The 12,522-nt window shown below is 52.5% G+C and overlaps 1 protein-coding gene across 5 annotated transcripts in view; it reads left to right on the top strand.

Moving 5' to 3' along the window:
* Window positions 1–12,522, top strand: part of ZMIZ1 (zinc finger MIZ-type containing 1) — a 227,217-nt gene that overhangs the window by 37,885 nt on the left and 176,810 nt on the right. For all 5 annotated transcript variants that reach the window (XM_037496163.1, XM_037496161.1, XM_037496164.1 and 2 more), the window contains exon 2: window positions 8,896–8,993. The gene's annotated coding sequence lies outside the window, so the exon portion shown is untranslated. The remainder of the gene's footprint in view (window positions 1–8,895; window positions 8,994–12,522) is intronic.

The raw sequence follows: 12,522 nt of genomic DNA, 5'->3' as shown, positions 1-12,522 counted from the left end.
CCCACCCGAGAAGAGTCGAGCTGTTCTTCAGGGCAACTTGGAAGGACTGTGGCAAAATCACATCCCAACCTGCAGGAGGGAGCCCCCCAGGAAGGAGGTAGCCAGTAATGACCTCTGTTGGCTCTTGGGGAATGAGGGTGCTGGGCTTCCCCAAAACCACCTGACTTCCTTGTGGGAGGCCAGTGGTCACCTGTGACCCTGCCTCCACTGTACCCCACTGGCTTGAGGTCCTGAAAGAGGCCCAGAGGGGTTGCTCAGGTAACATGTCTTACCTGAGCCAGGCAAGGACTGTAACCCCCACTGACAGCCTAGGTACTTCTGCCAGCTGCAGGCTGAGCACCCTGAGCAACCCCCATCACAGATGGGCTCCCTGGTCTGTGTCCTGCCTCATGCCAGCTGCTCAGGTTCATAGAAATGCAAAGTCCCCATCCTGGCAGGGGCTTTGCTGAAGAAATGAGCCCCCTACTCAGGGGCTCAGAGTCTCTGTGGGAGTCAAGGTGGACCCAGATAGGCTAGAAAGGGAAGAAACAGGCCAGGCTGGAGCCAGACCTTGAAAGACAAGAGGAATTTACTTGCTGGAAGGGACAGCATTACAGAAGGACAGAAGTGTGTGGCAAAGATTTGGAGCCATTCCTGGGGAAAGGCGTGTCCTCTCCCATAAGACATCTGGGCTGCTTTGGCCTCGACCTCCTCTGCTCTCAGTGACCAGTGGCCATGGGGTGAAGCAGATGGCTGACGGGCAGGGCCACCCTCGGGCCTGAGCCAAGCGAGGCTAAGTGGCCCACACAGGCCAAAGCCTGAGACCTTGGCACCAGCCACCAAGCTCTCAACTCGAGAGTTAATGATTCATTTGTGGCCAATTTCTGCTGGCCTTTGCCTGGAAATTCCCAAGCCTGCCCCTTCTCTCAACTCCAGGAGCTCCAAGAGTACGGTCTCATTTACACTTGGCTGAAAACATCTCACCCACTATCCAGGGAATGGCTTTTAAAATTACAGCAGGGAAGATGCAGGTTAGCTGTTAGGAAGAACTGATTCTGGGCTGCAGGCCAGGGGCTGAGGTGGTTGGTTTGAATGTAGTAAAGTTAGAGGCCTCTCTCTGCTCTCACGTGCCAAGTGCTGATGAAGGAATTCCATTTATTTTCATGGTGCTCCCCACCCCCTATCCCCAGTCTAGTGTAATGTGAAAGTATTGCAGTGGTTACAAAGGGGGAAGTAGAGCTTGACCCAGAGCAAAATTTGACTGGATTGAGAAAGAAATAACACATGCTAAGGCCCTGGGGCATGATAATCTAAGAGAGGTTGTTCATGGGAGGGCTAAGTAGTTGTGGTATGGCTGGAGTGTAGAGGGTGTGAGAGACTTATAGACGTATGAACACAATTCACAGTTAAAGGGCTTAGGACTAGGGAAATTGTCAGTGGAAGTTGCTGGCCGTCGGGGGTCAGATCTGGTAGCTGAACAGGGACAGGTATGTTGATTTGAGCCTTAGAGTCATTTATCTCGTAGTGTCTTGATTCTGCTGGTCAGCAAACCTTTTACAGCCTGTTGTGTGCCAGCTCAGCCCCCTCACCTGTGTGGAGGTGCACTAGAAGGACGGGGTGACACAGGGGAGGGTGACAGGGACCTAGCAAAACCAAGTGCCGTTGGCATGAGTACAGATCTGTGCAGAGGATGGGAAGGCTGAAAACTTCCTCAGACTCTTCTGGATCTGTCGATCCAAGTCCTCAGATAGGTGGGGCTGGGGTATTGAGACAGGCCTGAGGAGCTGCGTGCTCCTCTCAGATTGCGGATACACAGCTTAGGTCACCCCTGTCCTATAAGATCAGCGTGGTCTCACAGAGCGCGAATGTGTATCTGTCACCGTGCGTTCTGAGGCTGAGAGGGACATGGCAATAGCAGAGCACAGGGTCTCTGTCACCCAGTTGTGATGGACTGCATCCATATCCTCCCCTGCTCCCCTACCCCCTGCAGATTTAAGGCTATGTTCCCAGAACCAAGCAAAATAGTGTTGCCTGATCCTCCCAGATGAAATGTCCTGGGATTTAGGGAGGGGATTTCCTTTATATCTGTTCAACTTTGCAAATTTAATTCCTTCTGATTATTTCTTGACAGTCCCAGGCGTTGGTGGTAAACAAGCGCTCTCCCCAGAATGTTTCCCTGTGACAGCAGCTTTCTCTGGCGATGGTGCTATCAACACTTGGCAGGGCCTCCTCCCCACTCCCTGCTCCAGGCTCCCCAGCTCCAGCTCCTGAGAAGCAAGAGCTTCTGAAAGGCATTCAAGAATGTGGAGCTCTCCTGGTGTGATAGGGTGCCCTGCTGGCCAGGCTGGGCAGGCCAGAGCCTTGCTTCTTTGTTTCCTGCAGCAGCTAGCAGCCTAGCCTGGCCTGGGAGCCTCAAATGGCCTCTGATTTTAGATGGCCCCCAAGCAGAGAGGCAGGGCAGTATCAGGTATCCCGCAGGGCTGGCTCTGTAGCCCTAGTGCCCGGGTCCTTGGCACAGCTGAGTGGCAGGAGGGAGCCTGTCTCTAGAGGGCAGCTCTGCCAGGCCTGGCTGTGGCTAGGAGACCAGAGGTGTCCCAGCCCTGCAGCCTCTGTGGTCTGCGTCATGCTGGCTTAGGTGTCCTGAGTCAGAGCCAGGAAATGGATCTGCCTTGCGGGGGTGGAGGTGCCGTTGCCCCGGGCAGGGCAGCTAGGGTGAACCCCAGCCTTCCGCCCCTCCACTCTGAGGGGACCTGGCCATGAGCATCCCTCCCTGACTTGGCCTGGATTTGACCAGTGCCTGGAGGAGATCCCAGGTAATAGCTGACTCTGAGGTCCAAGCCCCCTGCCCCACATGGCAACTGACTGCCAAAGACCTGCAGTGCTGCTGACTGGATGGTGCTCTCAGACAGACGGGCACAGAGGCGGGTCCCACTGCCATGCCTTTGTGGGGCTGTCTTGCTTTCCTGGAATGCCCATCCCCACTTGTCCTCTGTGCCATTTTCTGCTTCCCATCCAAGAATTGACCCAAGTATTACTTCTCTGGTGAAGCCCTCCCCGGCAGCCGCTCCTCCAGCCAAAGCTGTACCCTTTATCTCTGAGCTCCTGACCTCCATTCAGGCTCCTGGCACAAAGTAGTATAGTCATGTTCCCCTGCTAAAGGCTCCCCTGTTTGCCCCATGAATGCTTTGAGGCATATTTATCGGTGTATTCTGCATGCCTGATATATAGTAGACACTCAATAAAAGCAGGCTGGATTTAATTAAGGGGGCTCCTGAAAGCAGTGTTGGAGTGTCCCTTTGTTAATGATGTAGTTGAAGAGGGGTGGCGGGAGGTGGGCAGAAGAAAGGCTGAGCCCCTTTGCAGCCTCCGAGACCTTGATTGCTAGGGAATGGAGAGGCCCCCGCCCCGTTTCCACCAAGCCCAAGCTTTCCTTGCTGGCAGGAGCCGGCTCCCTGGGTTGCCCGTGCGATCACTCTCCAGAAAACACCCCAGTGGAAACTGCATGAATGATTGATAAGAGCTGAGAGCTGTTTAATTTTTTCCCCCTGTTTAATGGCTATCAATAATTTAATATGCTCTCTGTATGTTTTTAAGGAATAGCACCCATTTTGCCGTCTCCGGTTTAGCGGGCTAAATGATTTAAGTGTTGGAAATGTGCTCTGAGGATGGAGGGTGAGCAAGTCAGAGCAATCTGGAGGCTGGGGGTGGGGGAGGCGGGTTCAGAGCCAGCCAGCAGCATCTTGGCCTGGGTGCATGTGCAGAGGGAGGGAGTGTGTGTGTGTGTGTGTGTGTGTGTGTGTGTGTGTGTGCGCGTGTGTGAAGGTGGGAGGAAGGGGGTGGGTAAAAGCCAGAGCCTCTCTGCTAAGAGCAAGATAATTGCTTTTCCGGGTCTCACTGAGCAGCCTCTGAACAGCTGTCGACTCCCCCCCCACCACCAATGCTGAGTTTTTCTGGATGACTCTGGGGGTCCAGGAGGGCTAAGAAGGAGCTGCTGCTGGTACCACCACCAACTGAACCCCCCTCCCCCTGACATCTTTGCCCCCTTCTAAAGCTTTTAAGTCATTTTAATTTTAATGATGCAGTTAGTTTGCTCCCTGCCCAAGTCTTCCAGATGGGATAGGGGCGGTATGCAGTGGGAGGGCTCAGAATTACTAATCTCAGGGCCCTAAGGGACCTGGAAGGTCATCTGCCAATGCTCCCCCAAACTTTCCAGATGCAAAAGATCACCTGGGAGGACTTGTTAAAAATTTAAATTTCTGGGCAGCATTCCAGACCCACAGACTTCCATTCTCAGGGGAGAGACTTGGGAAGCTGTGGGCTTAACAAGCAGCCCAGGTGATTCTTATCAAGAAGTTTGGGAAAAACAGAGTCCAGCCCCAGTTCTGATCCTTATAACACTCACGGCACCAAATGGGCACTCCCATCTGCTTGCACACCTCTGGGGATGGGATGCTCACCACTTTGTGAGCCAGCTCACCTACCTGCAGAAGACACACTCCAGCCCAGAGTTCCTTCTGGCACTAGATGGGACCTCCCTGGCTGCCCGTGTGTGTGTGTGTGTGTGTGTGTGTGTGTGTGTGTGTGTGTGTGTGTGTGTTCCCTCTGGTACAGGATATACTGCTTCTCCTGGGACCTAGTATCCTGCCCTCTCCCTTCCTGGTCAATCTCTGGCTTATCTGCGCCTCTGTTGGCCAGGGAGCTTCCTTCCTTAGCAAAGTGTTCCGAGTACCAAAGAAAATACCGTAGGGATGACCCAGGCATGGGGGTAGGGAGGGACTCTCCACAGCAAACCTGGGTGCACCTTCCCAGGCATAGGTAACATGGTGCTGGGGCCTCCTGTGGTGGACTGTAGTGGGTGTACCTGCCTCCTCTGGCAGGCACCATCATCAGTACCTGGGGGAAGCCGCGGGAGGCAGAAAGCGAGCAGGGCCTCAGAACTGCCTTGGCCTGTCCGGGGTCATTCCGCCCACAGGAGAGAAACTTGTGACTCATCGGAGGCTGTTGAGTAATCCTGATCTCTTGGATGACATGGAGGAACTGAGGCCAGAGGGGGCTCTCTTCAAGGTCATCTATCCATTAAGGATAGCTGGGGCTGCAAAGATGGGGTCAAAAGCCCCAGGGAGGGTGCCCAGGACTGAGGCCCTTTGCAGCAAGGATCAGCAGAGCCCCGAAGGCTGATAAGGATAGGCAAGGACTTCTGCATTCTTGCTCAGCATTGATGGAGAAGAGTCAATACATTGAGGAGTTTTAGCAGAGTGAATGCCTGTCTGTCTGGATTACAACTCTTCCTTTGCTTTGCCTGCCAGTTTGCATTGTTTCTGCAGAGATGCAGTGCTGTCTGCCAGTCAGACTTGCTATTTTATTTTAATAGACAATTAAGAGAGAAGCAGTGGTACACATTTCATGGGTGTCATCATTCACTGCAAAGTCTTCCCTCCCAAGAGCTCTGTACACCTTTGCACCCCCAAATTCAGCCTGCTCTCCATCTATATGGGAGAAGTCTGGGTCCCTACAGATGATGGTATATGACTCATTTTGTGATCACCAGGCTCCCCCAAACCCTCTCACACCCAAAGCCTGCTCTGATCACCGAATGTCACTGAGGGGGCGGGGGGGGGGGGCTCGACTCTGGGGAAAGAGGAAGAGGAGAATTGCCTGACTCTCACTCTCAGGATCCTCCTTGGAGTGCCCCATGAGCTGGGGAGACAGAAGAGAAAGATTCACCTCATGCTCTGGAAGACCAACCCCAGAGAGAACTGTGTGAATACGGGTACCTGGGTGAGGTCTGAGGAGGACAGGGAAGCCTTTCAGGAAAAGGTTCCACCTCCCTGCAGGCATGAAACGTAGTACGGACGGAAAGGGCAACCCTGGTGCAGAGATGGGGAGCTGGGCTGTGAGCGTGCAGAGGAAAGTAAGGTGAAGCCAGCAGGGCAGGGACCTCCTAGAGAGGCAGGCAGGCCCGGGCAGGTTGGGACCTGGTGCACCTGACAGAGAGCCGCAGAGGAAGTTTGTTTTCAGCTTTTATCAAAATACTACATCCATGCAGAAAAGTGCACCTATCCTAAGTGTGCCGCTGGCCATTGCCATGACGTCAACACACTACACCACCACACAAATCAAAACACAGAACATTCTAGACCCCTTCGAGCCTGCTGTGTGCCCCCTTCTGATCTCTATCCCCCTCCAGGGTAACAACTAACAACATAACAAGCATATAGTTATCTATTGTTGCCCCAAAACTTAGTGGCTTTAAACAACCAACCATCATTTACGGTGTCCCCTAATTCTGTGGTTTCCGTTGGACTCCTGGAGCGCCTGTCACCTGAGGGCTCCGCTAAAGTGGAAGGTCAGAGGTGGCCATGGTCACATCTGGCAGTTGGAGCTGGCTGTTGGCGGAGCAGCCTCAGCTCTCCTCCATTCTCCTGTGGGATACACCTTCTTCCTTCATGGCCAGGCAGGGTGCCAAGGCAGTCAGGGCCAAAAAAGAACCTTCCTCTCTATTAGTCACTCAGTGCCACTATCAAAACAAGTCTCAAGGCCAGCCCAGATGTGGGGGATGGAGACTAGAGCCTGCCTCTTGATAGGAGTGGTGCGGAGAGCCTATGGACATATTTAGACTGCCACAGCAGAGTGTCGTTTTGCCTGTTCTGGAGCTTTATATAATGGACCCTTGTATGTTCACTATTGTGTTTGGCTTCTTTTGGTCAACATTATGTTGGTGAGATTTATCTATTTGGGGCCTCCCCTGGTGGCGCAGCGTTTGAGCGCTGGGCTGCAAAGCTGCTCACAGTCTCTGCAGCGCCCGTTCGATCCCCGACCACCGGCGAGGGTCCCACATGGTGCACAGACCTCTCCTGCCATACCCACTGCTCCCCTCAGCAGTGTATTTCGTCGGTCTTCCTGTTCTGTTCCCCGCTCTGGCTCTGGTGAATTCTCTCACCCTCCTGCACTTCTGACTGTACCCAGTGCTTATATAAATAAATAAATCTTAAAAAAAAAAAAAAGATTTATCTATTTGGTTGGACAGATCATCCATCCTCATTGTTGTGTGACATTCCATTGTGTGGATATACCAATTTATATTCTACCATTTGGGGAGTTTCTTTTGTGGGGGACATTATGAATTGCAGGGCTGTGAACATTCTAGTACATCTCTCTGGGTGAACATGTGTGTGCATTTCTGTGGAAATGGAATTGCTGGGTTGTTGATAGGCCACAGAGCAGAAGATACAGGTTTCCTTGTTCTCTGGAAGTAGATTATTGCTAATGAAAACTTTCATGAACAGAAATGATTTAAGGAAATGAAACAATGACCATTACTTTACATGAAAAATATTTTGAGCATTCCCCGACCCAAAAATCCCTTCTAAATCATACCATATAACACATCAAACAAAACAATACTGACATCTAGTAAAAGCAAGAGTGATGTGTTAACTCCATAGCCTTCATAAAGCAGTTCTGGGGAGGAGCTTTGTGGGTCTGTCTTGCTGATGGGGGTGCAGGCTGGAACAGCTGCTGCAAAGACAATATTTGTCGTAAAAGCAAACATCCTCTTCGGATTTCTTTTGGTTAGTGAAAACAGGTACTCATGTAGGTCTTTTATAGAAGTGAAGCAGTATAATTTTGAAAAGCCGGGGATTCCTGTACTTCCAAACTGTCCTCCAGGCTGGTAACCAGTGTATGCCCCACCAGCAGTGTTGGGGGCAGGAGGGAGGCTAAGAGTCTCTTCGAGGGCAGTGAGATAGGCAGTGAGGATTTTAAAAAGACCCCCACAAGTGAAGATGAACAGTGCAGAGAGGTGTCTGCACTGGAAGACATTTCTGATCCTGGGGCTCCAGATAATGCTGTCTCTGTCCTCTCTACACCTCAGGCCTCCAGGCTGCAGCAAGTGGCACCCTAAAACCAGATGGCTCTGTTCTGCGTGGGATCTCTCCTGCCCTAGGGCCCTTCCACTGCCGCCTCTTCTTTACCAGAGGCTGCTTCATGACTGGTTTGGTCCCCCAACAGTCAGCGCAGCTGGGGGGACTTTCACTGCAGCCCCCATCCATGACAGCTCCAGGCAGTAGGCAAGGGCAGGAGACTTGGGCTCTGCATCTGACCTTGCCTCTCTGCACTGAGATCATGGGAGGAAATCCATTTCTTATCAAGTGCTTTTCCTTTGACCAACCTGAACCCTATATTCTAGAATCTAACAGGGAGGAGCCCCTCGGAGATCTCAGCAGTCGTCCTCACTTCAATACTTGTCAGTTGGCCAATTTTGTTCAGCTTGTTCACTGAACACTTCCACTGCTCCATCCGTCCGTCTGTCCATCCGCCCATCTGTCCATCTCTGTGGCCTTCCTAGAGTCAGAGGATAGGGAGATAAACTAGATCTCATTCCTGATGTCCAGGAGCTCCACACAGGGAAGACACTAGCTTCCAGAATGCTGGAGGAGAACAGTCAGCAAGACCCAGGCCTGCTGAAGGAATGAGAAAAGGACGGAGGGCAGCTCAGCGAGGACTCTGCTGAGGCATTTGAGCAGAGTCTCAAAGGCCAATGGGACTTTGAAAGACAGAAGTTGTGGCGAAGGGCTCCGGCAGAGCACCTAGCATGTCCCAAGGCCCAGGGCCAGGGGGGCCGGGCCGACTGCAGTGCAGTGGGGGTGTGCCACTTGGCTCTGGCTGTGGTGTTGGCCTATGGAAGGGTTCACCTCGGTGCTAGGGCCAGTTCTGGGGCCTCATATGTGAAGTACAAGAAATGGGACTTCACGGGGGGGTAGGGAGTAACATTTGGTTTCTAGGATGGCTAGGGCCAGCTGGGCCTACCAGGAAATGGCCTATGCAGCAGGCAGGGCCTGGAGGTGTGTGAAGGTGGTGAAGGCTGCCTGCAGGATCAAACCTGGGGTTCACTGTGCCCTCTGCTCTCTCTCACAGGACCTGCAGCTACTGCACTCATCCAAGTCAGACTGCTGGGCTGCTGCCTCCTTCCTACAGCAGCCTTGAGTCCTGGTCGTCGGTGGAGGCCTTAGCAGGTAAGCAGGCTGCTTGGCTCCTGGTGCTGTGTCTGGTCTGCAGTGTGGGACCTGGCCCAAGAGACTTCTGCTGTTTCTGGGCCTGGAGAGCACAGAGCTAGGCTGCCATCACGGAGGCATTAGGGGGAGGGGCTTACTTTTTAGTTTTTATTTCACCTTTGCCTCCTCCTCTGAGAGGGAGCTAGAGTGTAGAGCACGGCAAGCCCTGGCCAGGGACTCCGGTGTTTGGTTCTTTTCTGTTGCCAGCCCCCAGTGCAGCCATGGGTAGCTCTGCCTTCAACTACTGAAAGCCCCAACTCACTCAACTAGCACACGAGAGTAATGAGAACATCCTCTACATTCTGGGCACTTAGCTGTATCCAGGCACTGGCTCAGCACTTTTCACAACAAGACTGTGAGAGTCTGTCATCACCCCCATTGTGCAGATGAGAAAACTGAGGCTATGGTCAGCAGGTGCCTGCCCAAGGCCACACATCTGACTCAGCCCTATGGGGTTCAATTCCAGGTCTGTGTGGCTTCGGTACACCAGCCCCTCATGCTGGCCTTGCCCAACTCCGCTGACCTCTTGAGGATGGAGATTGAGGCTGTCATGGATGTCCCTAGAGGGTTGGATCCTGTCCCAACTCAAGGCAAAGGGAGGGAGATTTTATAAGGTGACAGTGGCTGCTGGTTGTCTGGAGTCGTGACTCATTTGTGGATATGATGTGACATGAATCATGAGGTGGCACCCAGGACCCCTTCTAGTGGAGGGGTATGTTGACTGGTTAAAGCTCTCCCTGTGCCTCCCAAATTCATTTTCCCAAGCTTCCATTAAGCACCTACTGTATGCCAGGCCTGGGGATGCAGAGGCAATGGCCTTGCCCCATTCTGTGTGCTGGATACAGAATCAGGGAGGCCACAGTAGATATGGCAAGTCCTATAACACGGGGTCCAAGGATTCAGAGACTAAAAGGGAGCGTTCTTGGGGAGATAACCAAAAGTGAGTAACGTTGTGGGCAGCCAGGGACAGTGGGATGACTGTACAGACTGGTCAGATGAGGGGCCAGATTGGCAAGGGGATAGGAAGTTGTTAAAGGGTCTCAAATATCAGACTGGAGCATTAGATTCCCGCACAGTAGGGAGCCAAGGAAGGTTCTAAATCAGGTAGTGGCCAACTGAATGTAACTGCATTAGAGAGACCCTGGTTAAAAACAAGGAGACTAATGAGGGGTGTCAAGGGCCCAGTGAGAGGTCAGAGGCCTAGCTAGGGCCGGAGTGATGGGCACAGACATAGAGTGAGAATCCCAGGAGGCTGAGGCAGGGAAGTTGGCAGGATTTGCTGTTGGCTGGTAGTGAGTGGACATGAGGGTAGAAAAACTGCTGTGATTTAAGGTGGGGGTTGACATCACAATTTGGAGTGAATGTGCAGTCTAAAGTCCAGGAAAGCTTCCTGAGGAAATAGTCACCATCCACCCCCCAGCTCCTGGCCAGGGTGATCGTGAGGGTCAGAGATCACCAGTGTACAGGGGCAAGAACAACTCCTGCCACTCTAGCATCTACAAATCAGAACTAATATTCCCATGAGGAGAGAGCAGGTTATGGGGGCTAAGGGCATTACCATGCTGTGTCTGTGGGCCCCTGAATCTTCCCCTCCCCCCTGGGGTCTCTATCTCAACTTCCTGGCTGTCCTTTGAGTCATGTGTATAACTAGCGGTGCAGTCTACGTCATCTGTACCCATCCCTATCAGCACTTCCCCTGGGACTCCTGCAAAGACGGGGTCCGTGATGCCAGCTTTGTCACACCAGCCCACTAGAGTTCCAGGCAGGTTACTTGTACACACTCACTAAATCCCCCACAGCCCTGCAAGGGAGACCTTACTCAACAGTTTACAGATGAGGAAACTGAGGCACAGAGAGGGTAGGCGAGGTTCTCAAAGACTCTTACTCCTACCTGTTAAACTGGGCTTCAGAACCAGGCCATCAGATAGCAGAGTTTATGCTCTTTTCTCCGGTGAAATCCTTTTGAGAACAGGTCATTTAACGCCCATTTTTTAGATGAGGAAACTGAGGTTGAAAGTGAGTGTGCCACACAGCTAGGAAGTGGCAGCTGTACCCCCAGAGTCAAGAATTCCTCTCTCTTCCTTCTTCCCAATAGCTCCCTTCCAAGTTGATAGGGGATCTCCAGGAGTTTCCTGGCTCCTGGGTTTTAGCCTGGCACAGTATTCCCTGGCCAGAAAAAAAAAAAAAGCATCCTTTTCCTTGCCAGTGAAAAAGTGGATTGTTCTCTGAGGCCTACATCTGGGCATGATCTTCAAGACCCAATTTCTTCTTCAAGACCCTTTCATAAAATTTCCTTTAGAAACATGGTCTGCTGGAAGTTCCAGGGTGCCCTGGCTCTGGGGAAGGCAGGTACTGCTTGCACACCTGGTAGCAGGCTCTTTAGTAGTGTCAGGGTATGGAACCATGGCGCTTGGTTGGGGGGTCAGGTCCACATATGGGGAGGAAATCTGAGAAAGGTTCCCAGGAGGTGATGCAAAGGGAAAAGGATGCCAGGCTGATGCAAAGGGAAAAGGAAGACCAAGTAGAGGGCCCAGCTTTGGTAAAACTCCAGAGAATGAAAGTTCATTCACTGGTCTCCCCACTGGCCCTCAGCAGTGCTCTTCAGCCTCCCCTAGAGTCAGGATCAGCTATGCAATGTGTGGGATCTGGGGCAAAATGACAATGCAGGGCCCATTGTTCACAAATAACTTGGGTTTTCAAGGTGGTGTAGCAGAACATTACATAGCAGTGGAGTCCTTCTAAGTCCCAGGCCCTGTGCCAGTGCCCGTGAAGCCAGTCTGCTGTAGAACAGGGGAGCTGCTGTGAGATTCAGTGTGAAGAACTAAGTCCCCTGCAGGCTCCACCAGCTACCTGCCAGTGACCTTGGGCAAGTTCTCCCACTTTGTCAGTCTCATGACCCAGGGGAAAGATGTTGCCCTCCCCGAGCAGTGCCTACATCGAGCTTGTCCTCAGCAGTCCCAGGACAATGGCTTCCTTTAGGGTGGGATTACAGCCCCTCTCACAGGCAGTGGTATTTGAGGATTTCCTGAGCTTTGTCAGCCTAGTTTTTCCAAATCCAACAGAACAGAGGTGGAACAGGTGGGGTAGTAGGGGGCCAGGGTGGGGTGGGGAGAAGAGGGGCAGGGGTCTGCTCTGTGTTTTATTTGCAAAGTCTTCTGCCTGACTACCCCCTGCCTCGCCCATCTGTGCATGGCAGACTCACTCCTGCAGGTCAGATGCCACAGAGTCTTCTTTGACCCCAACCCCACCCTCATGACCTTTGCCCTATGGCCCCTCCAGTAACAATGACCTCTTGCGCTCTTGAGTTCTCTGTAGTTCACAGAGCTCTTTCACACCCCATCAGACCATGGTGCCAGCCCTTAAAGGTCCTATTTTTGTTTACCATTTGGGGAAACAGAGGCTCAGAGGTGCAGCCCTCACCCGAATTCTGGACTGGGGTGATACCCACATCAGGCAGGGGTGCAGGCAGTGGCAACATGAGGTGGCACCT

The sequence above is a fragment of the Talpa occidentalis genome, unplaced genomic scaffold, assembly GCF_014898055.3.
Source record: "Talpa occidentalis isolate TD23 unplaced genomic scaffold, MPIMG_talOcc4v2.1 talOcc4.8, whole genome shotgun sequence".
NCBI lineage: Eukaryota > Metazoa > Chordata > Mammalia > Eulipotyphla > Talpidae > Talpa > Talpa occidentalis.
Note: the sequence above shows the minus strand (reverse complement) of the source record. Positions and strands in the feature narration are given on the sequence as shown.